Source organism: Macaca nemestrina, chromosome 2 (genome assembly GCF_043159975.1).
Source record: "Macaca nemestrina isolate mMacNem1 chromosome 2, mMacNem.hap1, whole genome shotgun sequence".
Classification (NCBI taxonomy): Eukaryota; Metazoa; Chordata; class Mammalia; order Primates; family Cercopithecidae; genus Macaca; species Macaca nemestrina.
The window spans coordinates 86,124,802-86,150,793 of NC_092126.1; the positions used below are offsets into that span (position 1 = coordinate 86,124,802).

At 37.8% G+C, this 25,992-nt stretch overlaps 1 protein-coding gene and 1 long non-coding RNA gene across 3 annotated transcripts in view; one reads left to right on the plus strand and one right to left on the minus strand.

Moving 5' to 3' along the window:
* Positions 1-1,013: 1,013 nt before the first annotated feature.
* On the minus strand, positions 1,014-4,534 carry LOC105490005 (uncharacterized). The gene is made up of 4 exons (XR_011619371.1): positions 4,038-4,534; positions 2,413-2,606; positions 1,699-1,774; positions 1,014-1,135 (listed from the first exon to the last, which is right to left on the minus strand). It is a non-coding gene; the product is annotated as an uncharacterized lncRNA (long non-coding RNA).
* Positions 4,535-5,325: 791 nt separating this feature from the next.
* Positions 5,326-25,992, plus strand: part of LOC105490003 (neuroligin 1) — a 926,407-nt gene continuing 905,740 nt past the window's right edge. For both annotated transcript variants that reach the window (XM_011755195.3, XM_071091253.1), the window contains exons 1-2: positions 5,326-5,705; positions 15,554-15,616. The gene's annotated coding sequence lies outside the window, so the exon portion shown is untranslated. The remainder of the gene's footprint in view (positions 5,706-15,553; positions 15,617-25,992) is intronic.

Consider the following 25,992-nt stretch of genomic DNA (forward strand, 5'->3'; position numbering starts at 1 on the left):
TACATATTTACTCATTCATAGAGCATACATGATTACATATTTACTCATTTAATCCTCAATACTAGTTTATGAGGCAGAAAATAGTATCCTCATTTTACAAGTAGGGAAAATGACGCATAGAGAGGTTAAGCAACTTTCCTGAAGTCCTGTAGTCTAGAAATGAGGAACTGGGTTTGGAGTGCAGCTTCATTCTAAAGCTGACAGCTGTCACTTCTGTGCTATTTTGCTTAAAGGGTCTTTAGAAGAAGTGTAAAACCGGTCAAATAAAATAAAAATTAAAACATTTTTATTATATAGGTTATTCTTGATTAAATTAGACGTAGGTGTTTCAGGAAGACATTGCCTCCCCAAATTATGTGTAAATTTAAATACTGTAAACTTTCAGAGACAAGCCTTATTTCCTTGGGTGTCATTTCTTGCCCTTCCAGATATATCTTGAAAAAGGATCAGAATAATAAAGATGTGAACCAAGTGTGGTGGAAACAAAACAGAGAGATGTAAATGCTTTAAAGCTATAGCAACAGACGTGCTAATTAGTGAATAGCTCATCTCTATCGTTTCTGTATAGCCTGTGGTAAAATGTCTCCACGTGAGGGAGGTGATTTTATGTATATATGTGTGTGTGTGTGTGTGTGTGTATGTGTGTGTGTGTGTGTGTATATATATATATATATATATATATAGAGAGAGAGAGAGAGAGAGAGAGAGAGAGAAAGAGAGAACATATTTAACTTTTCTCCTCTCAGGATTTATCTGAAGGATCTGTCAGTGTCACCCAGCTCTAAAAATGGTTATGATTCCATAAAAAACCCTTCCATTTCCTTGCATATATAACATTTTTGTCTTAATTGCAAAGTTAATGTTATTTCCCATTGTAGCTATTAGTGTTAATCTCTATGTACAATTCGCTTATTACAGTAAAGCTTGGCTATCTGGAGACCAGGCATCCTAAAACCCCAGGCTTTCGTCCAGATCTGAAGACAATTGGAGAAAACATGCATACACAGGATCACCTCTGCCCATTTCCTTTTTGTCTTGGAGGCTTGTTTCCTGTAGCCATTTGAAATACACAACAGAACCAGCTTAGATGAAATGAAGATCCCAGGGCTACAGTTCCACATTATAACTGATTTGTCTATCAAAATGAAGAAAGGAAGAATAAGTCTAGATAAAATTAGATTTTTTTTTTTGGCAAAAAGAAAGAATAGCATTCATTATGTAACAGGAAACAAAAAGACAAGGAGGGAGAAAATCAGAAAGATGGAAGAGAGAAACGGAAATTAATAGTATCTGGTTCTCTTACTGAGGTTGAAAATGAGGGTAAGGAGAGGAGGGGTCAATAATTGACTCAGAGAATCTTAATTTAAAACAATATAATAACACTGGAGGGGCAAATCAATCCAGAAAATCTACAGTAGAAAAGATTTAGTTGCTGGAGATGAGTGGAGGATTAGAAAAAATGCCCAATCTCAAAGGAGTCAGAGACCAAGATCAGAATCAATATGGACAGCAATGTTGAAGTGAATTGTTCACCACAGAGTGAAGTGGAATAGAAGCAACTGAAATCTACTGTAAGAGAGGGAAGAGTTCTGAGTGATAGTTTATAACTCGGCAGCATTAAGGGCTTGTTTTTAGGGTCACCAAGAGCTCTTTTCAATGGTGAGTAAGCATGGCTTGAAGAGTCAGTGCTGGGTTTACCTGTAGCCACAGTGGTGACTAAATGTTAATGAAGCAATTGGAGACTGTGGACAGCAGACACTTCAATAGTGGTGAACTGCAATAAAAAGGCATGGTTAGCTACATAGTGTTCATTATGCAATGATGATGATGGTAGAATTCCTAAATCCCTAATAGCCAGGTATCCTCTCATTTGTTGTCCTTCCAGATATGCCTTGAATAAGGATCAGAATAATAATTCATATCCTATACTGTTTTCATTTCCTATAATGAATTCATTCTTGACTCTATTTCCAAATAGTATAGGATATCACTCTGTGTGTGTATGTGTGTGTGTGTGTGTGTGTGAGAAAGAGAGAGAGAGAATGGCATCTGTGCATCAACATTGAAAACTTCCTGAAACTGTTGATACTTCAATGCAAATTGCTTTGAAAGTGGTATCTCTCCATTAAACTTTGTTAAAACCAACTACTGCATGTACCGTTGACCCAACGAAGGGTGAGGTAACATGCTTAGTAGCTATGGCTTAAGTCCAATGTGCTATTAGCTGTGATGGGCCACAAGGCCCATGATGACTTATTATCTTCCATCAGCTCTCTCAGGTCATGTCATTACCCATATTAAATACTGCTGTTAATTATTCTTCCTTGTATAAATGCTTGAGTCCACTGGACACTTTCCCTTCATCATAAACACTTGGCAAAACCACAACCCTGTTTAAATTCAATTCCTTACCAACTCCATGGCTGTATCTGTACAGCTGGAAAAAATGTATAGCCACAGTGTGTTCATTCATAACCGCAAACCACAAGTGAGTCCTTAATACCATGTTGTAATGAGACAATGCTTCCCTAATTTAATTGCTTTCACTGTTCCAAAAGTCTTGACACTCAAAACACAGGCCATAGGATCTGTAGCATCTTCATCACCTGGGAACAAAAATGCAGAATGAAATGCAGAATGAAATGCAGAATCTCATGCCAGAATTACTAAATTTGATTCTGCATCTTAACAATATCCCCAACTCATTTGTATGCACACTGAAGTTTGAGAAGTACCAATCTTCTGACCTCTCTCTTCCTCACTCTGCTCAACCCACACTTATTTCTATATATTCTTAAAACATAACCAGGCACATTTCCACTTCAGTGTATCTGAAAGGGCTATTCCTTCTGCCTAGAATGCTCTTCCCTTGGGTGTCCATGTGGCTAATTCCATCATCTCCTCCAAGTTTTGTTCAGATATAATTATCTCCTTGAGTCCTAACTTGATCACCCTATGTAAGAGTCTAATTCATTCTTCTTGTCACACATAACCACCCCTTACTGTATATTTTTTCTTTCCTTCTCGCTCATCGCTTTCTAACATACTATGTCATGTCCTTTTTTGTTTTGTAGAGCTATCTATCATTTGTTTTCTGTCTTCCCCCTCTTGAACAGAAACACCACGAAAGCAGGTTTTTTTTTTTTTTTTTTTTCTTATTTAGTTCACCGATGTATTCCAATCACCCAGAATATTGCCTGGTTCATAGTATGCACTCAACAAATATTTGTTGAGTAAGTTAAAAAAAAAAAACAGATGATGTGGAAATGAAATACCTGAACCTATGCCCCAAGCCTTAGGCTTTCAGTTTGGTCTGCAATTGAGTTCATTTAGGTTGAAGTGTCCTCAATGGTATGAGAGACTGAGAGAGTGAAATCGCCATTCCTAGCTTTGCTATTTTTGTCTATCCATTTTAGTCCATCTTTCATCTACTTTTTGCATACAGAAAACTACACAGAAGTGTGTACTTCTTCTGTGACATAATTTTTCTTTAATTCCCTGCTTCTCCTGAGCCCCTGGGACTCCAGGATTAAAACTTGTATTTTCTGAACATTTTTTCTCAGAATATTCTTCCAAATTTCTTTTCCTAACTGAAAATTGTCTATACCCTGAGAATAGCATATGCTCTGCAGAAACCTCATGTATTAGTCCATTTTCATCCTGCTGTGAAGAAATACCCAAGACTGAGTAATTTATAAAGGAAAAGAGGTTTAATTGACTCACAGTTCCACATGACTGGGGAGGCCTCACAATCATGGCAGAAGGCAAAAGAGGAGCAAAAGCACATCTTACATGGTGGCAGGCAAGGGAGTGCGTGCAGGGGAACTGCCCTTTATAAAGTCATCAGATCTCATGAGATTTATTGACTATCACGAGAACTTCACAGGAAAAACCCACGCCTATGATTCCATTACTTCCCACCAGGTCCCTCCCATGACAAATGGAGATTTGGGAGCTACAATTCAAGATGAGATTTGGGTACAGTCAAACCATATCACCTCACTTGGAAAAGGCTAATACTTTCAAAACCCATTCACCTCACGTGGTATTGGTGTCCTCCTTGCTCCCATGAGCTGCTTCCAGACCACTGTTCATTCTCCAACTGCCCAACTCTTGGTTCCTACGCTATCTCACTTTCTTTCTCTACTTCTTTGCTTTTGTTTGTTTGTTTGTTTGTTTGAGACAGAGTCGCTCTGTCACCCAGGCTGGAGTGCAGTGGTATATCTCAGCTCACTGCAAACTCTGCCTCCCTGGCTCAAGCAATTCTCCTGTCCCAACCTCCCAAAATCCCGAGTATCTGGGACTACAGGTGCGTGTCACCACGTCCAGCTAATTTTTTGTATTTGTATTTTCAGTAGAGATGGGGTTTCACCATGTTAGCCAGGATAGTCTCGATCTCCTGACCTTGTGATCTGCCCGCCTCCCAAAGTACTGGGATTACAGGCATGAGCCACCGTGCCTGGCCTCATTGCTATTATTAATCAACCTCCTGACCATTTCTTCTCATTCTTTAATGGCTAGGACATGGTCCACTGTGCAAGTTGAGAGACAGAGGAGCTCAGTATTCTGTCCTCCATGACTTTCAGATACTCATTCAGTGATATTTTTCACCCCTCCACAGCAGCCACTCAATTTCTATGGTCATAATCTTGATTTGTATTGCCCTGGACTGCTCCATTTGTGATGTCACTAATTCAGATATCTTACTGTCAGATGACAGCTTTCTACCTTCAAGTTATCTGTTTGTCTACTTTCACTCAAGTTTTCTGACCTCATCAGTATTTTCAGACAGCAGAGTCCATGGTCCATAATTTTAATCACCCTTTTTTCAATACTCTGAACCCCCTTGCCAATTACCTGGCCAACCTGCAAACCTGAATGAACTCAACTAAATGGCTTTCCTTTTCTGCTCTTATGAATGCTGATTGAGAAAACCATGTAGCTAGTTGTTTTCTTTTTGATCAGAATATGTGCCCATCCTGAACTGATTCGTCAGTACTCCTTAGGAACTCTATTATTTGTTTTGTAGTCAGATCATTTCTTGTTTCCTGTAACAATTATTGAAGTTCTCTGAATCTTGATATTTTGTTTTTGTACATGTGTCGTTTATGCCTACAGCCTATAGTAAGCAAGTACAAACAGCTAAGCAGTAAAACTCCAGGTAACTGAAGCTGGGAGCACTATCAGATGTCACAATCAAGCAATCTGGAGTTCATGTTTTCTGAGTAGAGAGGGAGCCTTTGTGAGGTAGGACTCAGCCTGGAAGCTCCAAAAAACACAGTTCAGATGGGCTCAGAAAGAGTCAGAAGGCACAGAGCAGAGAGCATGCAGGGCAGAAAGGCCATTCCCAGGTAGTAAGTGGCTGAGCCTGGCATTTTTCAGGGTTTTTGGAAGAAGGACAAATCTTAAATTGTGCAGACAGTGGAGTGGCTATCAGTGGACACAGAAATACCACTGATAAAGCCTCCAAGGAGTCTGACTGTAAGGAAGCTTTATCCAGGGAGTTGAATAATTCTCTACTATTAAAATTAATAACCTCAGTTCTGCTCCAATGTGGGATACAAAAAGTGTGGGATGCAGAAGAGATCAGCAGATGGCAGCACTAGATGATGAGGAGGAGAATCCAAATGGATGGAAACAGAACTAGTTCCTTATTTCCTTTGGCCCCCTAGAAAAGGGTTTCCTGAAGAGTACACACACACAAGGTAATTATTTGTAGTTTTTGATATGCATTCATACACTGATAGTTTTTGAGTGCTGTATGTGACTTTTTTGTAGTTTATGTGTTCTGTTATCCTATACTAATTATTTTGCTTCTTCATATATTTACATATAGATGATACTACTTTTAAACAGCTTATTCCTTGCTGAATGAGCTACACTTTACATAAGCACGGTCCAACTGCTGAATAGTTTTACAATGTTTTGGTATATTTAAACAGAAAGGGAAATGGATTCTCTTTTCATGTAATAATTGCTACAGAATTCTATAAGCTTACTGGTAGTTGTTAAAAAGTATCATTTTCCTAGAATTTTCAATTATGGAAAGCGTTTTGAAGCACATTTTTAAGCATTTTAAGTGTTGATGGCTAGTCATGAAAAATTTGAGGTTTCCTATGATGATGGTGATATGCTTTGGCTCTGTGTCTCCACCGAAATCACATCTTGAATTGTAATTTCCATGTGTCGAGGGAAGGAGGTGATTGGATCAGGGGGCCAGGTTCCCCCATGCTGTTCTTGTGATAGTGAGTGAGTTCTCACGAAATAGAATGGTTTTATAAGCGTCTGGCCTTTCTCCTGCTTTGCCCTTCTCCCTGCTGCTACCATGTGAAGAAGGTCCTTGCATCCCCTTCACCTGTTGCCATGATTGTAAGTTTCCTGAGGCCTCCCCAGCCATGTGGAACTGTGAGTCCATTAAACCTCTTTCCTTTAAAAATTACCCAGTCTTGGGTATTTATTTACAAAACTGTGAAAATGGGCTAATACAGATAGCATGGATTGTAATGAAAAGAAAAATCACAAGTCATTTTATCAAATTATTCAACAAATAGGGGAAGTGAACAGAATGTCAATGGGTGACAAATGTTTATGCATCAAGTGAGGAAATATTTTACATTTAAGAGAAAAAGTAATGTATCTGGAGGCAGCAATGGTGAGCTAAGAGATTTTGTCCTTTCTGCACTCTGAGGTAACAGAATCAGGGTGTAGGAATATGAACAGTCACCACTTGACTTGTCTTCAGGGGAACCTATGTTCCAACTTGGTTTTAGTTGATGTAGGGAGTTTGAAAAAACATGAAGTAAATCATATGTAGATAAATATATTTACCACAAACTAGGATTCTAGAGAAATTAAGGTTGGATTGAAAGGAACATCAATTTGAAAAAAAAAAAAAAGGCAAATGAAGAAATCACATGGTTGTGTGTGAATACTAGGATTGAGCAACTAGCTCACTAGAGCCATCTTACATTTGTCCAGTGACCAAGAATGAAATGGGCATGGGCCACAGTTAAACTGATACTTTTTGAGGCTACCATCTTAGAAATACAGGCGAGACTATTAGACAGCATTTAGAGAGTACATTCCTGAATTCTTCTGCTGTTTTGATTGGTTCTTTGAGGTAATTTTTTAGTGGTGAATTCTCCCTAGGCAATAGCAGGAAAATATTTGGCTCTTGAGGTTAACCTCCAGGGTGTAATCCCAGTTGCTTAATACTCAGAACAAGCTATTGAGGGCATTTAACTTGCTGGGATAAAAATAGTCCTTAATTACAGTTCCTAATGGGTATTGGTTTCATTCTGAATTCTTACCTCATTATTTCACTTAACCTCTAAACAATCTAGCAACTTAGATAGTACAACCTGTTTTAATAATAAGGCTAAAATAACAGTCTCAGTGGGAGAGGCCTGCAAACATTCCCAACCTCTTCTCAACTGGGAAGAGCCACTGGGGAAGTATTCACTTGCGCCTGGAGTTATACTGAAAGTCAGACTTAGGGAGAGTTTGGAGAAAAGTGAGCCTGTTTTCATGTCAGCAGTAGTACAGCATTCTCTTCAGGGAATGATCAAGACTTTGATAGTTTAGGAATACACTTTTCTCACCCTAACAGAAGTTTTTTACATGACGGAGAATATTACCTTTTTATAGTCATAGTATAACATGTAAATGTGGATAAGTATGCAGGCTAATAAGAAGGCATATGGGCATTGTGTCATTGATATTAAATTAATAATAATTTTTTAAAGTAACAGCAGTAAAAGCCAAAATAATAATACAGTAACAGTGAAAAGGGTGGTTTTCTGAAGAGTAAGAACACTACCAGTTGGCTAAATCTCTTTAACCTTTTATTTGATAGCTAAATTTAAGTTAAACCATTCAAGAAGTCATTCAATGTTATACATTATTATATCTTTATTTAAAAAAAGCAAAAGATCTAAAATCTGACATCAGAGAAGAAAAATCCAACACTTTGTCAGATGTATCTGGCATCATCTGCAATGTAGGGTATTATATCTTTATTTAAAAAAAGCAAAAGATCTAAAATCTGACATCAGAGAAGAAAAATCCAACACTTTGTCAGATGTATCTGGCATCATCTGCAATGTAGGTAGGATATGAAAATCCTTTTCATATCCATTTCTCAGCTGTAATAGGTCTTCTTCCACTGTGCTCTGGGAGCAATAGTTTGCTACATGCTCCTCCAGGGGCTGAAGACTTCTGTTTTATAAGGGCTAGGGTCTAGCTGGGGCTTCCTGGTTTTTCTGTGGAAAGGAGCTTTTCCTTCCTCCAGGCCTGCACCACTGAGAGAAGCTTTCTATAGTCTCCATGCCTGCCATCTTTATTAGTATGCATTGGAAGGAAGCCTGTAGAGAAGAAATAGTGGGTGTGGATTCCACTTACCTCTGTTGCTCTCAGGGATTATATTTTCTTACCCAAGCTTAAACTAAGCCTTTAGAAATTTGTTCACATTTCAGCTGGATTCCTCTTACTTGTTCATGTGTACCTGACATCCATCTTTTCCTTACAGGCTCTAACACAGGTGAAGCATGCTTATGTCATGTCTTGATTTGGATTTCAGGCTACTTAGATCTCTGATGGGCTCAAGAGAAGTTATGATTTTGCTGTTTTTCTGGCTTTTTCTTGTTCTCAGAGTAGGAGTAACACTCTTTACGTATTTCTGCACTCTAGGCAGAAGCACCAAAATCCATAACTTCTCTTAATATTTAATATTTACCACCTTGTCCTTTCCCTATGTTTTGAACGAGGTCCTCCATACTATATTTGTCTTTATCCAGTCTGCATTTTTTAACTTTTTAGTGATTTTTTTAAGTAATTATAGCTTGCTTCCAGGATTACTTATTTTCTGTATTTTTTCTCTTCTTAATTTATATTTGGTTCTTTTCGGTTTCTCAATTTTTATTTTTTAAGTGTGCCATTTATTCCTCTATCTTTTTGACAACATTAAATGTACTTAGGTTAAAGTAATTTTTAGATCCATTATTTTCAATTCACTGGGAGTGAATTTATCTCTAGGATTATATTATTTATTATTTGATTTTTCTCAATAATAGTTTATCACTTATGCTTACTTTCTAGCCTTTTCTGAATGGTTAATTTATCTCTCTCTCTCTGTACCCATGATCTCTCTGCCACACATGTGGCAACATTGCATATCTCACCTCCATGCCAGTGGGTGGCCTGACCCATTTCCAGGTTGTACAGTGGTCTCTTACCCTGCTCACAGAGCAGACCTAGGCAGAAGTCACTGTTTTCATCCGTCCTAGTCCCTGATGTCACAGTGGAGCCTGATTCTGGTCTTTGCTGTGTGTTGGATGCTTTTCATCTCTTTTATTTGCAGCAGTTGACTTCCTTGTGGCTTTTTACATTCTTTCAGACCTAGAAGCCAGCAAGGCCTGTAGCTTTAACCTTTCTTACCACTGTGTGTTTTTCTTCTATTTTGGGCCAATGAAAATGTTTGTCCTTGAACATAATGACTGTATGGCAGTTCTTCAGATAAACAGAAACAAAGCGTATTGAATAGCATTAATAAAATATTTATTGTAAGGGATTGTGTCATGCAGTTGTGGAGACTGAAAGTCCAAGATCTATAATTGGCAAGTCTATGCAAAAGAACCAATTGTAAAGTTCCAATTCAAATCTGAAGGCCTGAGAACCAGGATAACTAATGGTGTAAGCCCCACGTCCAAGTTCAAATGCAGGAGAAGACTAAAGTCCCAGCTCAAAGACAGTGGGCAGAGAAACAGAATGCTCTCTTCTCCCACCTTTTTGTTCCATTTAGGTATTTAATGAATTGGATGAGACCTACCCACATTGAGGGGAGCAATGTTCTTTACTTACTCTATGGATTCAAATGTTGATCTCACCAAGAAACACTCTCACAGGCACACCCAGTGTGATGTTTAGCCAAATATCTGGGGCGCCCTGTGGCCCAGTCAAACTGACTTGTAAAGTTCACCATCACAACTACACTGTTTCATATCATTTTTTAAAAGTTATTGATAAAAGTTTGATGTGAGAAGAGCACTTAATCATTGAACTTACTCTGCCATTTTCATTGGGAATCTAGAACAAATAAATGTTATTGCTTTATTTAGTAATAAACTTGGATAATTGTACATAGTGTATGGTTAACAATAATGCATAGAAATTTATTAAAAAGGTAATGAGTATATCTGTTATATATTGCTATATACCCTAGCTCCAGAAATTACTAGCTATGTGGTAGTTCATGAATTCCCAAATAATGTCATTTTTTTTATACTCAGTGTCTGTTTCCTCAGCTGTGCAGTGGAGATAGTAAAGAGTACCTATTTAATAGGATTATTGTGAAGATCATGTAAGGAGTTTAGACTGGTGTCTGACACATGGAAAGCTCTTGATAGCTGTTGTCTATTACTGCTACTATTATTATTACCAGTGTTTGTGTATGTATGCAAAATTAAATGGAATATATGCCTATCTTTGTATTCAGTTACTTATTCCGAGGGCAAAGCATAGGAATTAGACTTACGCAGTCATAGCCTTGTACTTTTTACCCTGTATGTTTGTTTTCCTTATACCAGCTGCCTTGATGCAAAAATTGTGCACCAGGCTCTTTACCACTAGCCTTGTAAACCTAAATCCATAAAATAATGGTCAAGTACACTTACACACACACAAAGATTCTCTTTATCATATCATGTCTTTGTGTGTGTGTGTGTGTGTGTGTGTGTGTGTGTGTGTGTGTGAGAGAGAGAGATAAAGTTTTGCTCTTGTTGCCTAGGCTGGAGTTCAGTGGCCCGATCTTGGCTCACTGCAACCTCCGCCTCCTGGGTTCAAGCAATCCTCTTGCCTCAGCCTCCCAAGTAGCTGGGATTACAGGCACCTGCCACCATGCCCAGTTAATTTTTGTATTTTTAGTAGAGGTGGGGTTTCACCATGTTGAAGTCTGGTCTCGAACTCCTGACCTCAGTTGATCCACCCATCTCGGCCTCCCACAGTGTTGGGATTACAGGCGTGAGCCAGCGCACCTGGCCCTATATTATGTCTTTTAAATATGACATAATATGACATTACAATTAGCTTTTAGTTTTAATAACTCTTACATATAATATATATATGCAGACACATATATAAGCATATATATACACACACACACACATATTTGCTGCTTTAAATATTGATCGTTCATTCCAAACTTTCAACGCTTCTCTACACTACACACCAACACAGATAAACACACATACTCACATACATAATTTAAAGATGACTTTGAATTTTATGCCATTGAACAAATAGATACTATCAGGTAGAAGTTCCTTCAACTTCCCTGCAAATTCTGCAAGTTTACTTGTGTCTGCATTTATTGCCATCCTCTTTAGTTTTCAGGCCCTTCTACATTCTCAAGAACCTTATCAACCTTCCCTTCTCTCTGTTATCAGTCTGATCCTCTCTACTTGATTCTTTCGATCAACAATTCAAAGTTAATCTCTCCAATAGTAAAAACAATAATCAAAAAGAAAAATACCTGACCAATTTCTCTTTGCAGCTACAAATCGATCTCTATCCTTCCCTTCACAGTCAAACTTCTGGAATGAATGTTCATGATGACTGTTTTCATTTCCTCTCCTCTAACTGACTGCTAACACACTTTAGTTTGCCTTTTGCCCTGAATTTTCCACAGCAACTGTTTCACTGAGGCCACCAATGTCCCCACTGGACACTTTACAATTCTCATTCTTATCCCCTCACCAGCATTTGCTGCTTTTCATCTCCTTTTTTTCTCCTTTTTAAGATTACTTTGGTACGTACACTTTAAAATGCTGTTATTCCACCCAGCTGTGTCAGAGGCCCTTTTCTCTTCCTTGTTTATACACTCTGATGAACTATCTCTCTTATCAATCGTGCACGTGCGGACAGTTCCCAAATGTCCACAATATCCACAATGTCCACAGTACTTCCCTTCACTCCAGATCTATCATCAATAGCTAGCTGCTGTTTTCCACTTGGATTTCCCACAAGTACCTAAAATTCAACATATCCCAATAAAGCAAATTATTTTTTATTCCCCAAACTGCTATTTCTTCAGAATTGGTTATTTTAGTAAATGGTACAATAAGCTATTCAATTCCTCAGGCAGTAAATCTGGAAATGATCTCCAATGTTTTGTCTCTCTCACTTTCCTCTCCATGTCCTATCAGTTCTATACCCCGAATAACTTTCATAATTTTCCATTTACATCAATTTCCACTGCTGCCATTCTATCTACACCACCACCATCCTAGTGTGAATAATGTGAGCACCATTGAAGGACTGCAATAACCTCTTTTTAAAAATATATATATATAAATTTAAGGGGTACAAGTGCAGTTTTGTTACACAGATACATTAAGTAGTGGTAAAGTCTAGGCTTTTAGTGTAACCATTACCTGAATAACGTACATTTTACCTGTTAAGTAGTTTCTTGTCTCTTACCCCCACCCATCCTCTCAACCTTCAAGTCTCCAATGTCTATCATTCCACACTCTGTATCCATGTGTACATATTATTTAGCTCCTACTAATAATTTACCTCCCATTATTTAGTTCTCGCTGAGAACACGTGATATCTGACTTTTTGTTTCTGAGTTATTTCACTTAGGGTAATGGCCTCCAGTTTTATCTATATTGCTGCAAAAGACGTGATTTTATTATTTTTATGGCTGAATAGTGTTCTACAGTGTGTGTGTATACATTCCATTTTCTGTGTATATATTATATGTATATCTGTATATATACACACACACAGACACATTCCATTATGTATATATACACACATTCCATTCTGACTGGCTTAAGATGATACATCATTGCATTTTTAATTTGCATTTCTCTGATGATTAATAATGTTTGAGCATTTTTTTTGTATGCTTTTTGACTATTTGTATGTCGGGTTTGAAAAATGCCTATTCATGTCTTTTGTTCCCCCCTTTTAATGGGGTTATTTTCCCCCTGCCTCTGGCTCCATATCTAATGGGGTTATTTTGTTATTATTGTTGTTGTTGAGTTGTTTGATTTCCTTGTAAATTGTGGATATTAGCCTCCTGTGAGATACCTAGTTTGCAAACATTTTCTCCCATTATAAAGGTCATCTGTTTACTGTGTTGATTATTTCTTTTGCTGTGCAGAAGGGTTTCAGTGTAACTGAGTCCCATTTGTCTATTTTTGTCTTTGTTGCTTGTGCTTTTGAAGTCTTACTTATTAATTTTTTGCCTAGATCAATATCCATAAGAGTTCTATAGGTTTTCTTCTAGTAGTTTTATAGTTTTGGATCTTACATTTAAGTCTTTAATCCATCTTGAGTTAACTTTCATATATGGTGAAAGGTATAGGTCCAATTTTATTCTTCTGCATATGGCAATCCCATTACCCCAGCACTATTTCTTAAAAACAGTGTCCTTCCCCAACCGTATATTTTTGGCAATTTTCTCAAAGGTCAGTTGGCTGCAGATATGTGTGCAATGACCTTTTAATAAATTTCCTTTCTTACATTTTTTTATTCATTTATTCATTGATTAAAAATATTTATGAAGTATTTACATGTGCAAGATAAACCATGTGCCAGGCACCCTAATGAATTAAAATAAACAAACAAATCTGTGAACCACTTCTCAAATAGGGCAGATGAAAATGCATAAATAAAAATTACTGGGAATCAAATGGTGATCTTGCAACAAAGGTATTACAGATGAAGTGCCAGAGAAGTTCAAAAGAAAAAGGACTACTTCCATCTTGAAGGTAAAGGAAGGACGTTTCATGGCAGAGGAGACATTTGAACTGAAATCTACATTTTTTGGCTTGAGAGTATTGGGGTTAAAAAGATAAAGGGAAAAAAGTATTTGGAAAAGGAATGCTCAAAAAGAAGAAACCAGAGTGAAAGAAAGCAAGTAGGGTTAACACGTATGCACATCACTAAATCTAGCATCCAGGCTGGGTGCTCAAAGGAGTTCATTGGAAGATGAGGCTGAGAAGTAAACACTTAACATAATTTATGGAGGTGCATTATTCCCACATTCTTCACCCCTCTGTACATTGCATTTGGTTGGTAACATATAAAAATAGAGGTCCAGGTGAGGTGGCTCATGCCTGTAATCTCAGCACTTTGAGAGGCTGAGGCAGGTGGATCACCCGAGGTCAGGAGTTCAAGATCATCCAGCCAGATCAACATGGTGAAACCCCATCTCTACTAAAATTACAAAAATTAGCCGGGCGCGGTGGTGCATGCCTGTAATCCCAGCTACTTGGGAGGCTGAGGCAGGAGAATCGCTTGAACCTGGGAGGCGGAGGTTGCAGTGAACCGAGATTGCACCATTGCACTCTAGCCTGGGCAACAAAAGTGAAACTTCAACTAAAAATAAATATAAATAAATAAATAAATAAATAGAGAGGGCCATATCTGAAATTCTTAATAAATTGAAAGAGGAAGGAGATCTAGTTGAACTCTTCAGGAATGAGGTGTGACTCAGAAAAATAAAAATGGCTCTTATGTGCACATTTTCATCATGCCTACCCACTTTAGAGCCACATTTCACCTGGCTCCTCCATTCACAGGCAATCTTTACAAAAGGGAAAATTTCTATTAGGAAATCCTTCAAGGCTGCACATTACCTCTCTATATGTGTAGGGGCAAATAGGCAAATATCTATCACCTTCTAGTGATCAAAATGATTTAGTTAGCTCAAAGCAGCTATTACATAAACCAAAATTTTAGATATAATAATATGGGTTTGAGGTAAAGTCTAAAAGGCTCTTTTTCATAATAGCATCACACATATTGAGTATGTCTAATATATTTTCCATTGTGAGAGTACTAGAATAAATGTGAACCTGCTACTTCAGGCTTGCAACCTGATTTGTGAATTTAAAAATTATAATTATTATTTTAAGCATCAAATATAGTACATTTATTTCTCTGAAAGAGAGAAAATGAGAAAGAAATGTGAGAGGGCAATTATCTCCAACTTGAATCCTAAGATACTTAAATCATCTCTTGTTTCCTTTGCATTAAATATTTATATTGATTTCTTAATACTGTAAGGGACACTTAACAACTCTATTTATATATAAATGACTGGAAGAACACTTTTATACTTTGAACTGAACTAGATTATTAAGAAATCGGCACTTGATATTGTATAAAAAAGTATTTTGTTACTTTAATGTAGTCCATAAATTATAATTGAGCATATGAAAACAAAAGAAAAATTTACTCATTACAAGCAGGGAAATCTACTCTGAACCAAATTCTTGCCATTTTAAGTTTAAGCCAATCATCATTTTAAGAGGTATTTTCCTAAAACATTTTCTTGCTCTTTTAAAAAGTCATTTAAATATATGTTTTTAGAGTTAGCTTTGAACTCCATTTATTTTCTGGATCTCATTTTTCTTTCCTTTTCTGGACAGAAAACTTACGTTTATCCACTTTTTTTTCTTAATGAACTTAATACATCTTACTTTGTTAAACATGCTCAGTTCTCCTCCAAATTAAAAATAAATCTCTTTTTTTTTTTTGGTAGCTGGCAAGATGGCCGAATAGGAACAACTTCAGTCTGTAGCTCCTAGTAAGATCAATGCAGAAGGTGGGTGATTTATTCATTTTCAACTGAGGTACACAGCCCATCTCATTGGGAATGGTTAGACAGTGGATGCAGTCCATGGAGGGTGAGCCGAAGCAGGGTGGTGTGTCATCTCAACCCGGAAGTGCAAGGGGTCAGGAAACTCCCTCCCCTAGCCAAGGGAAGCCCTGAGGGACTGTGCCATGAGTAACAGCCCAGATACTACACTTTTCCCACAGTCTTCACAACCTGCAGACCAGGAGATTCCCTCGGTTGCCTATACCTCCAGGGCCCTGGGTTTCAAGCACAACACTGGGTGGCCATTTGGGCAGACACTGAGTTAGGTGGAGGAGTTTTTTTCATACCCCAGTGGTGCCTGGAATGCCAGTGAGACAGAACTATTCAATCCCCTAGAAAGGGGGCTGAAGTCAGGAAGCCAAGTGGTCTAGCTCAGTGGCTCCCACTCCCACGGAGCCCAGCAAGCTAAGATCCACTGGATTGAAATTCTTGCTGCCAGCACAGCAGTCTGAAATTGACATGGGACTCTTGAGCTTGATGCAAGGAGGTGAGTCCACCATTACTGAGGCTTAGGTAGGTGATTTTCACCTCACAGTGTAAACAAAGCCAACTGGAAGTTCAAACTGGGTGGAGCCCACCACATCTCCACAAAGCATCTGTAGCCAGACTGCCTCTCTAGATTCCTCCTCTCTGGGCAGGGCATCTCTGAAAGAAAGGCAGCAACCGCAGTCAGGGGCTTATAGATAAAACTCCCATTTCCCTGAGACAGAGTACCTGGGGGAAGGGGCGACTGTGGGCACAGCTTCAGTAGACTTAAATGTTCCTGCCTGCCGGCTCTGAAGAGAGCAGTGGATCTCCCAGCACAGCACTTGAGCGCTGCTATGGGACAGATGCCTCCTCAAGTGGGTCCTTGACCCCTGTGCCTCCTGACAGGGAGACACCTCCTAGCAGGGGTCAGCAGACACCTCATACAGGAGAGCTCCTGCAGGCATCAGGTGGATGCCCGTCTGGGACAAAGCTTCCAGAGGAAGGAGGAGGCAACAATCTTTGCTGTTCTGCAGCCTCCACTGGTGAAACCCAGGCAAACAGGGTCTGGATTGGATCTCCAGCAAACTCCAGCAGACCTGCAGCAGAGGGGTCTGACTATTAGAAGGAAAACTAACAATCAGAAAGGAATAGCATCAACATCAACAAAAAGGACGTCCACACAAAAACCGCATCCGAAGATCACCAACATCAAAGACCAAAGGTAGATAAATCCAGGAAGATGAGGAAAAACCAGTGCAGGAAGGCTGAAAATACCAAACACCACAACTTCTTCTCCTCCAAAGGATAACAACTCCTTGCCAGCAAGAGAACAAAACTGGAAGGAGAATGAGTTTGATGAATTGACAGAAGTAGGCATCAGAAAGTGGGTAATAACAAACTCCTCCGAGATAAAGGAGCATATCCTAACCCAATACAAGGAAGCTAAGGACATTGAAAGAAGGTTAGACAAATTGCTAACTAGAATAACCAGTTTAGAGAAGAACATAAATGACTTGATGGAGCTGAAAAACACACCATGAGAACTTCATGAAGCATACACAAGTATCAATAGCTGAATCAATCAAGCAGAAGAAAGGATATCAGAGATTGAAGATCAGCTTAATGAAATGAAGTGTGAAGGCAAGACTAGAGAAAAAAGAATGAAGAGAAATAAAGCCTCCAAGAAATATGGGGCTATGTGAAAAGACTAAACCTACATTTGATTGGTGTACCTGAAAGTGATGGGGAGAATGGAACCAAATTAGAAAACACTCTTCAGGATGTTATCCAAGAGAGCTTCCCCAACCTAACAAGGCAGGTCAACATTCAAATTTAGGAAATACAGAGAACACCATAAATATACTGCTCAAGAAGAGCAACCCCAGGACACATAATTGTCAGATTCACCAAGGTTGAAATGAAGGAAAACATGTTAAGGGCAGTCAAAGAGAAAGGTTGGGTTACCCAAAAATGGAAGCCCATCAGACTAACAGTGGATCACTCTATAAAAACACTACAAGCCAGAAGAGAGTGGGGGTCAATATTCAACATCCTTAAAGGAAAGAATTTTCAACCAAGAATTTCATATCCAGCCAAACTAAGCTTCATAAGCAAAGGAGAAATAAAATCCTTTATAGACAAACAAATGCTGAAAGATTTTGTCACCACCAGGCTTGCCTTACAAGAGCTCCTGAAGGAAGCAGTAAATATGGAAAGGAAAAACTGGTACCAGCCACTGCAAAAACATACCAAATTTTAAAGACCGTCAACACTACGAAGAAACTGCATCAACTAACGGGCAAAATAACCAGCTAGCATCATAATGACAGGATCAAATTCACACATAACAATTTTAACCGTAAATGTAAATGGGTTAAATGCTCCAACTAAAAGACACAGACTGAAAAGTTGGATAAAGAGTCAAGACCCATCCATGTGTTATATTCAGGAGACCCATCTCACATGCAAAGACATACATAGGCTCAAAATAAAGGGATTGAAATGTACCAAGCTAATGGAAAGCAAAAAAGGAGCAGCAATTTCGATCCCAGTCTCTGATAAAACAGACTTTAAACCAACAAAGATCAAAAAAGATAAAGAAAGGCATTACATAATGGTAATGAAAGAGCTAACTATCAAAGAAGAGCTAACTATCATATGTATATGTGCACCCAGTACAGCAGCACCCAGATTCATAAAGCAAATCCTTAGAAACCTACAAAGAGACTTAGACTCCCACAAAATAGTAGTGGGAGAAATTAACACCCGCTGTCAATATTAGACAGCTCAACAAGATGGAAAATTAACAAGGATATTCAGGACTTGAACTCAGCTCTGGACCAAGCAGACCTAATAGACATCCACAGAACTCTCCACCCCAAATCAACAGAATATACATTCTTCTCAGCACCACAATGCTCTTATTCTAAAATTGGCCAATATTGGAAGCAAAACACTCCTCAGCAAATGCAAAAGAACAGAAATCATAACAAACAGTCTCTGAGACCACAGTGTAATCAAATTAGAACTCAGGATTAAAAAACTCACTCAAAACCTCACAACTACATGGAAACTGAACAACCTGCTCCTCAATGACTACTGGGTAAATAATGAAATTAAGGCAGAAATAAATAAGCTTTTTGAAACCAACGAGAACAAAGACACAATATACCAGAATCTCTGGGACACAGCTAAAGCAGTGTTTAGAGGGAAATTTATAGCACTAAATGCCCACAGGAGAAAGCAGGAAAGATCTAAAATTGCCACAATTAAAAGAACTAGAAAAGAAAGAGCAAATTCAAAAGCTAGCAGAAGATAAGAAATAACTAAGATCAGAGCAGAACTGAAGGAGATAGAGACATGACAAACCCTTCAAGAAAAATCAATGAATCCAGGAGCTGGTTTTTTGGAAAGATTAACAAAATAGACAGACTGCTAGCCAGGTTAACAGAGAGGAAAAAAGAGAAGAATCAAATGGACACAATAAAAAATGACAAAGGGGATAACACCGCTGATCCCCCAAAAATACAAACTACCATCAGAAAATACTGTAAGTGCCTCTATGCAAATAAACTAGAAAATCTAGAAGAAATGGATAAATTCCTGGACATATACACCCTCCCAGGACTAAACCAGGAAAAAATAGAGTCCCTGAATAGAAGAGTAACAAGTTCTGAAATTGGGGCAGTAAATAACAGCCTACCAACCAAAAAAAGCACAGGCCCAGACAGAATCATAGTCAGATTCTACCAGAGATGCAAAGAGGAGCTGGTACCATTCCTTCTGAAGCTATTCCAAACAACAGTAAAAGAGGGACTACTCCGTAACTCATTTTATGAAGCCAGCATTATCCTGATTCAAAAACCTAGCAGAGACACAACAATAACAAATCAGGCCAATATTCCTGATGAACATCAATGCAAAAATCTTCAATAAAATATTGGCAAACTGAATCCAGCAGCACATTGAAAAGCTTATCCACCACAATCAAGTCAGCTTCATCCCTGGGATGCAAGGCTGGTTCAACATATGCAAATCAATAAACGTCATCCATCACATAAACAGAACCGATGACAAAAACCACATGATTAACTCCATAGATGCAGAAAAGGCCTTTGATGAAATTCAACACCCCTTCATGCTAAAAACTCTCAATAAACTAGCTATTGATGGCATGTATCTCAAAATAATAAGAACTATTTATGACAAACCCACAGCCAGTATCATACTGAATGGGCAAAAACTGGAAGCTTTCCCTTTGAAAACTGGCACAAGACAAAGATGCCCTCTCTCACCACTCCTATGCAACATAGTATTGGAAGTTCTGGCCAGGACAATCAGGTAAGAGAAAGAAATAAAGGGTATTCTAATAGGAAGAAAGACATATTGTTTCTGTTTGCAGATGACATGATGGTACACTTAGAAAACCCCATCATCTCAGCTTAAAATCTCCTTAAGCTGATAAGCATCTTCAGCAAAGTCTCAGGATACAAAATCAGTGTGCAAAAATCACAAGCATTCCTATACACCAATAACAGACAAACAGAGAGCCAAATCATGAGTGAACTCCCATTCACAATTGCTTCAAAGAGAATAAAATACCTAGGAATCCAACTTACAAGGGATGTGAAGGACCTCTTCAAAGAGAACTACAAACCACTGCTCAACGAAATAAAAGAGGACACAAACAAATGGGAAAATATTCCATGCTCATGGGTAGGAAGAATCAATATTGTGAAAATGGCCATACTGCCCAAAGTAATTTATAGATTCAATGCTATCCCCATCCAACTACTATTGACTTTTTCACAGAATTAGAAAAAAACTACTTTAAATGTCATATGGAACCATAAAAGAGCCCATATAGCCAAGACAATCGGAAGTAAAAAGAACAAAGCTGGAGGCATCACGCTACCTGACTTCAAACTATACTACAAGATTACAGTAACAAAAACAGCATGGCACTGGTACCAAAACAGATATGCAGACCAATGGAACAGAACAGAGACCTCAGAAATAACACCACACATCTACAACCATCTGATTTTGATAAACCTGACAAAAATAAGCAATGGGGAAAGGATTCCCTATTAATAAATGGTGTTGGGAAAACTGGCTAGCCATATGCAGAAAACTGAAACTGGATCCCTTCCTTAGCCTTATACAAAAACTAACTCAAGATGGATTAAAGACTTAAATGTAAGACCTAAAACCATAAAAACCCTAGAAGAAAACCTAGGCAATACCATTCAGGACATAGGCACGGGCAAAGACTTCATGACTCAAATACCAAAAGCAATGGCAACAAAAGCCAAAATTGACAAATGGGATTTTATCTAACTAAAGAGCTTTTGCACAGCAAAAGAAACTATCATCAGAGTGAACAGGCAACCTACAGAATGGGAGAAAAGTTTTGCAACCTATCCATCTGATAAAGGGCTAATATCCAGAATCTACAAAGAACTTATACAAATTTACAAGAGAAAAAAAAAATCAAAAAGTGGGCAAAGGATATGAACAGACACTTCTCAAAAGAAGTCATTTATGCAGCCAACAAACATATGATAAAAAGCTAATCATCACTGGTCATTAGAGAAATGCAAATCAAAACCGCAACGAGATATCATCTCATGCCAGTTAGAATGGCAATCATTAAAAAGTCAGGAAACAACAGATGCTGAAGAGGATGTGGAGAAATAGGAACACTTTTACACTGTTGGGAGTGTAAATTAGTTCAACTATTGTGGAAGACAGTGTGGTGATTCCTCAAGGATCTAGAACCAGAAATACCATTTGACCCAGTAATCTCATTACTGGGTATATACTCAAAGGATTATAAAGCATTCTACTATAAAGACACATACAGACGTATGTTTACTGTAGCACTGTTCACAGTAGCAAAGACTTGGAACCAACTCAAATGCCCATCAATGATAGATTGGATAAAGAAAATGTGGCACATATACACAGTGGAATACTACACAGCCATAAAAAGGATGAATTCATGTCCTTTTCAGGGACATGGATGAAGCTGGAAACCATCATTCTCAGCAAAGTAACACAGGAACAGAAAACCAACCACCACATGTTCTCACTCATAAGTAGGAGTTGAACAATGAGAACACATGGACACAGGGAGGGGAATGTCACACACTGGGGCCTCTCAGGGGGTGGGGGCACTAGAAGAGGAATAGCATTAGGAGAAATATCTAATGTAGATGACGGGTTGATGGATGCAGCAAACCACTTTGGCATGTGTATACCTATGTAACAAACTTGCATGTTCTGCACATGTATCCGAAAACTTAAAGTATAATAATAAAAATAAAACAAAAGCACAAAAAATAATTTTTTTCTTGATGACTTTACCTTTTATGGTGAAAAGCCTAATCTTATTATCTTTCTGGATGATTTAAATTTCTATGTTTTATCAGTTTACTCATTTACATCACTTCCTTCATTTGTTCATTTTATTCCTTCAAAACAAATATGCACTGAATTTCAGTCAGTCCTTGCTCCTTTCCTTCACTAAGTTTCCATTGCCCTCTTTAATTCACTTGTGTTGTTTGTGTCCTACTTTGGTTATTTGTATATGTGTTTTGTTTAACCTTCTAATTAAAAGTTATTTGAGGATAGTATCTCTGCTTTGTGTATTTTTATGTCTTCTGAATATCTAATCAATTGCTTGGACAAGTCTCTTCAATGAAGCACAGAATATATACAAGGCATTAATTTCTAGAATTTCTATCTTAACAGGCAGGGATAGAGAAGGAATTAAAGTAACATAAACAAATTGAACAGAGATTCAGAGGTGGGAAGCCACGATTTGTAGTTTTGCAGACTCAAGAATCCACTTTTGCAAGACTGAAGGAACTGGAAAGAGGCTAAAAGGAGAAAACCTGGGAGTAGCATGTGGTGAAGTATGATTATGGCTGAAGTTAAAGTTTGACCAGCAAATTGTTTCACCTTTCTTCTTTTGGTAAACACCCTAGGCTTTTCCTACATCGGCCTTTACTGTATGTGTAAATCTTGTTGGGCTCCCTTACCTCATACAAGGGTACATCATGTGTCCTGCACTTGGTCAATAAAATTAACCCCATCTTCAGTCACAGAAAGGAATGTGTGACCCAAGCAAAATCATTTTAAGTCCTCCATAGGATTTCTTTTCTGTGGTTAACAAGGTAATTTTCCCTGGGGATGCTGCCCTGAAGAGTAGGTCTGGAATTGCTGACAGGCATCCTGCCCCAAAGGTGAAGAGAGGCTTCCTGAAAATAAAAGCAAGCCAAGGAATAAAGAAAAGGAAAGGAGAAAAACTTAAGGACTTCAGTTAAGGGTCTGAATACAATCAGGGTGAGAGCTAAATGCACCCTCAACTTCTCAGTTAGGTAACTGAGTTTGGGAGTTTGCTTTTTTTTTTTTTTTTTTTTTTACTTAATTGGGCCTGAGTTGAGTTTCTATCACTTTCATTATAAAGAGGATGGGTGATGTTGAAAGATGTCTGTATTTTTTACAATGAAATGGAAGATCATTGAATATTTTAAGAAAAATAGTAATGTACTATTCGATTTTTTTTTGTTGTTGTTGCTACATAGTTCAGACACCCTTTCATCTCTTTTGTGTACTATTGCAATAATTTCATAACTAGCTTCCCTGCCTTTGGTTTTGCCTCTCCTTCCGTATTCCACTCCCCATGCTGCTACAGACAGACTTTTCTAGAAAGCAAATATGATCACACAATTTCCTTGCTTAAAACTCCCCCACTGACTCTGTTTGAAGGGTCAGGTCCAAACTTAATTGTCTGATACACAAGTCCCCTCATTATCTGACCCTGGTTACATACAAGCTCATTTATTTCCCCTCACCTACATACCTCTCCGTGCTGTAGCTAAATTGAGCTGCTTGCCTTTAAGAACACATTTTGTTCTCTAGTGAGCTCATCTCTTTAAATATGTTAGTCTTCTGCTTGGAATATCCTTCCCTAGGAAGTCCTTTTGTATTAAGAATGAGGGTATCATAAGATCTAGGTAGGATGCTACCTCAGAGATATTGTACACTTCAAGTGGGAAGAGACCATTTCTCATAGTTCCTTTGATTCTTCAATAATGCAGTAAAAGGTACAGTTAGGCACTCAAAGGATTGATGAGTGAAAACTCATTTACTGAATTACATTTTCTCAGGAATGTACTTAACTCTGTATGTAAACACAGAAATACAAACTTCCAGGACTTAAATGTGATTGACATGAGAGAATGTAGTGTAAATAAACTTTACTAGCATACATACACACAAAACACAATCTTAACTTTCTTAAGAGCTATATACATAGTGCATTGTAAGTGTGATTTTAGGCTTAAATGCTTCTATACATTTCAAGTTCTTAAATAATTACCAAAAATGTACTTTAGAACCTAATACACACACACACACACACACACACACACACACACCCCTAGATACACAGTTGAAAGAACTAAAACTCTGGGAAATGAGCAAATGTGCAAACTGTCATATAATAAAGTACCATTGGCTCTTAAATGAGCAAAGTATCTTTGAAAATATGGCACAATTGGTTTATGAAAACATTTGAGGCTAATATACACTCTTTCTGAAAATTATCTCAAAAAAGTGGGGTCCATGTCCCATAAGTATAACTTTAATGTATTTCATGTAAGACATACATTTAAAAAAATTGTTTTCCAAGGACATCTGAGAAAATTCCTATGTCTTTATGCTCAATTTTTAGCTAAAGTTAGAGATAGTCTATAATTATGCCCTGGAAATTTATTATTGACTCAATTTGGCTTCACACATTAATTGAACTACTTTTAGAGCACCAAAATGAGTCAGGCATACTGTTAGGTATATGGCATACAGCAGTAAACAAAACAAATTAAATTAAGTCCCTGATCTCATGGTACTTATCTTCTGGTGGGTGAAAAAAGCTGGCAAGCAAACAAATAAATATAATCAGATTATAATAAGTATGTTCAAGCAAATTCAAGAATTTAAGAAGGCAGAGAGTGAATGGGGAGGAGAATGCTATTTTAGATAACAGAGTAGGGAGATTTTAAAAAATTATTTATTTAGAAATGGGGTCTTGCTATGTTCTCAAGGCTAGTCCTGAACTCATAGGCTCAAACCATCCTCCCATCTCAGTTTTCTAAGTAGCTGACTACAGGAGTATGCCACCATGCCCGGCAATATTTCTTTGAAGGTAACACTTGAGCAGAGACCTATAAGAATTTGGGATGGAGCCTATAGATATCAGGAGGAAGAGAGGTCTGGGAAGAAGGAATAGATATGTACAAGCTCCTGAGTGAGATATTATTTGATACCTTGTAAACAAGGGAAACAAACGATCCAGAAATAATGATGACACAAGATAGGCTGTGCTATTGCGTTATGGGAGGTGCAAATTAGTGACAGAAGAAGGGAAAATGAAAATAATTTCAGCTCAGGGGATCTTTAAGATAACATTTTTGGTAGTTTTCCAATAGGTAGAGATGGTGATTTGGATAGTCCAAAATAGAGAGATGTGGGATTGAAAGCCTGTTGAGCTTTGGTTCTTAGGATAAGAAGTTTGTATTTCACATGATAGAAAGTACAGGTTTATTAAAGGGTTTCAGAAATGGAGTTTGTCTTGTTTAGGGCTAGATAAAAACAGGATGGATTTAGCCAAGCTGTATAAACCATATGTGGTAGAGGGTTGGTGTGTGAATAGACTAGAGCTGGAGACCATGTGGATTCTGGTTAACTGGATATAATGTTAGTGACCCTAAAAGTCAGGTTCCATCTTGTTAGTATTAATAATATCTATATATTTTGTCCAGGTTATAATAAAACATTACCAGGAAGCTGTGCAGGGGGTCCACTTGGCAATGCTACAACTCAAAGACTATTTGGCTCTGTTTTTTCTTTTAGAACAGAAATATGAGCCGTCATTGCCCTATAAACTCTTTCTCAGTATATTATTTATATTTAACCAATTTTAAGTAAAATACATATAATTTATAAGGAAACTTGCAAAATAATTTCATCTAAGCATCACATTTTATTAATATTTTTTTCTTCCTAAATGCCTTGAGAAAGAAAAACAACATGCTAATCTCCTGCTGTGGGTCTTTGGGATTTTCCAAAGAATGAGTAATATTCCTGCTTTTTCTTTAAGAGAATATGCTATTTAATTTTCCTTATATAAGTAATTACTAAAGAAAAACATCTTTCCACTTGATGATCTCTGGACTGAAAGCATACTGAGTCTACACACTACTCTATTGAGGTGTCCGAGGTACAATATGCTATTTACACTCAAGCCTAGCTTTCTTTTTCAATATTTTCATTTTCATTCCTGGGAA